Source organism: Sinocyclocheilus rhinocerous, unplaced genomic scaffold (genome assembly GCF_001515625.1).
Source record: "Sinocyclocheilus rhinocerous isolate Xijiao unplaced genomic scaffold, SAMN03320098_v1.1 scaffold4395, whole genome shotgun sequence".
Classification (NCBI taxonomy): domain Eukaryota; kingdom Metazoa; phylum Chordata; class Actinopteri; order Cypriniformes; family Cyprinidae; genus Sinocyclocheilus; species Sinocyclocheilus rhinocerous.
Window position 1 is genome coordinate 88,760 of NW_015635544.1, and position 2,312 is coordinate 91,071.

Consider the following 2,312-nt stretch of genomic DNA (forward strand, 5'->3'; position numbering starts at 1 on the left):
TATTATTTTAACCTGGTGAAATGTAAATGACACAGTATATATATATATATATATATATATATATATATTCATCTAAACGCATCTGATTGGCCACTGCATTCATAAGCTCAACAGAAACATCTGTGATTGGTTATAACGCTCAACGTTTCAAAAAAACAATGCGTAAAAAGCAATCTGATGCAACGTGGACAGACATGTAGTTTGAGTGACGAATGGAGCTCAAACATAGTTCAGGCAAACCATGGCATGACAGCCAACATCAGCTGACGCTCAGCTGATTGTAACTCCTCCCACTACAATTAAATAAGATATATAAGTTCATCCGTACTCACACTTGCCTTAGTCTGTCACACAGACATGCGCTTAGTGAGCTTCAGTTCTGACACACAGAAACGCGCTAAAACAGCTTGAGTTTTGTCATGCGTCAAATCAGCTTTCAGTTTCGTTGAACAGAAAATGCGCTAAATCAGCCCTCGGTTCTGTCGCACAGAACACATTGTCAGCTTTAGTCCTGTCACACAGATGCATTAAGACAGCTTTCAGTCACTATTCTCTGTCGCATTTTTCTTTTCTTTTCACTGTTTACTCCCTTACCCTAGGGCCTAGGCAAACCTTACACCTGGGACGTAAAAGATGAATACACAAAAATCTTTTTTTAAATGCTCGAGATAGGTATTTCTTTTACTATAACATAATAATTTTTTTCCCCAGAAAGGGACAGTGTACATTAATTAACATTCATGAATGTAAATGTACCCAAGTCAGCCCAAAGGCTAATTTTCATTGGTAATTTTCATATTTGTAGTAGGCAACATGGTCAAGTTTTCACACTGAAGATAACCAGAAAGTAGCATCATTTCTGCAAAGTTGACCGTCAACATATAGTTTGTGTACAGTATGGGCTAATCTTTTTTTATTACATGTTAAAAATTTGCTGTTAATTTAAATTTTTTTTTTTCCTTGTTTCGTAATTTCATTATCAGAAGGAGACATCTACAGTAGCAGATTATTCAAGCAGACCTTTTCCATAAAATGAAAGAAGGGGACCAGTTGACCAGTTGTTTGGTGAGCACAGACCCATTGTAGGCTACTCTGCAGGTTCAGGAAACAGTCTTCCATAAAATGCATCACACAGCGTCACACACTGCGGGCTAGAGTGAGAGGCGGCTGGCGGGCTGAGTGAGCGGAGGCCGGTAGGCTAGAGTGAGCGGCGGCCGGCGGACTGAGTGAGCGGATGCCGGCGGGCTTGAGAACGGTGCGGCCACCAACCAATTTTCCCATCGTTAAACTAGGAAAAGTGGATCCGGACACGCTCTAAGTGCACATGCTCCTATTTTATATATAACTTCATCCGTAACCAGACTTGCCAAGTCTGTCACACAGACATGTGCTTAGTCAGCTTCAGTTCTGTCACACAGAAACGTGACAAAACAGCTTGAGTTCTGTCACGCGTCAAATCAGCTTTCAGTTTCGTTGAACAGAAAATGCGCTAAATCAGCCCTCGGTTCTGTCGCACAGAACACATTGTCAGCTTTTGTTCTGTCGCACAGAAACGCGCTAGTCTGTCACACAGACAAACGTTAAGTCAGCTTTCAGTTATGTTGCACAAACACGTTAAGTCAGCTTCAGTCCTGTCACACAGATGCATTAAGACAGCTTTCAGTCACTATTCTCTGTCGCATTTTTCTTTTCTTTTCACTGTTTACTCCCTTACCCTAGGGCCTAGGCAAACCTTACACCTGGGACGTAAAAGATGAATACACAAAAATCTTTTTTTAAATGCTCGAGATAGGTATTTCTTTTACTATAACATAATAATTTTTTTCCCCAGAAAGGGACAGTGTACATTAATTAACATTCATGAATGTAAATGTACCCAAGTCAGCCCAAAGGCTAATTTTCATTGGTAATTTTCATATTTGTAGTAGGCAACATGGTCAAGTTTTCACACTGAAGATAACCAGAAAGTAGCATCATTTCTGCAAAGTTGACCGTCAACATATAGTTTGTGTACAGTATGGGCTAATCTTTTTTTATTACATGTTAAAAATTTGCTCGATAAATATCGATACCGTTTTATCGCCCAGGCCTAGGTGTTATGCAAATCTTCCCACACAGTGAAGTAGAGATGTGGGGGCGTGTTTAAACGAGGCGTTTTAGGAGGGCGTGGACAAGTCTTAACTTTTATAAAGAATATCTCTTTGGATTTGAGACTTTAGTCTTTGCAACTTAGTCTGTAGTCTTAGTCTTCTTTATGCACCAAGAGCTTGTAACACTCCAAAGAGAAAGGAAAAAATGAAATCGCGTCATAT

At 39.9% G+C, this 2,312-nt stretch overlaps 1 protein-coding gene across 3 annotated transcripts in view; it reads right to left on the reverse strand.

Annotated features, from left to right (window-relative positions):
* Positions 1–2,312, reverse strand: part of LOC107747314 (phosphatidylinositol 4,5-bisphosphate 3-kinase catalytic subunit beta isoform-like) — a 109,755-nt gene that overhangs the window by 17,292 nt on the left and 90,151 nt on the right. The window lies entirely within an intron of this gene.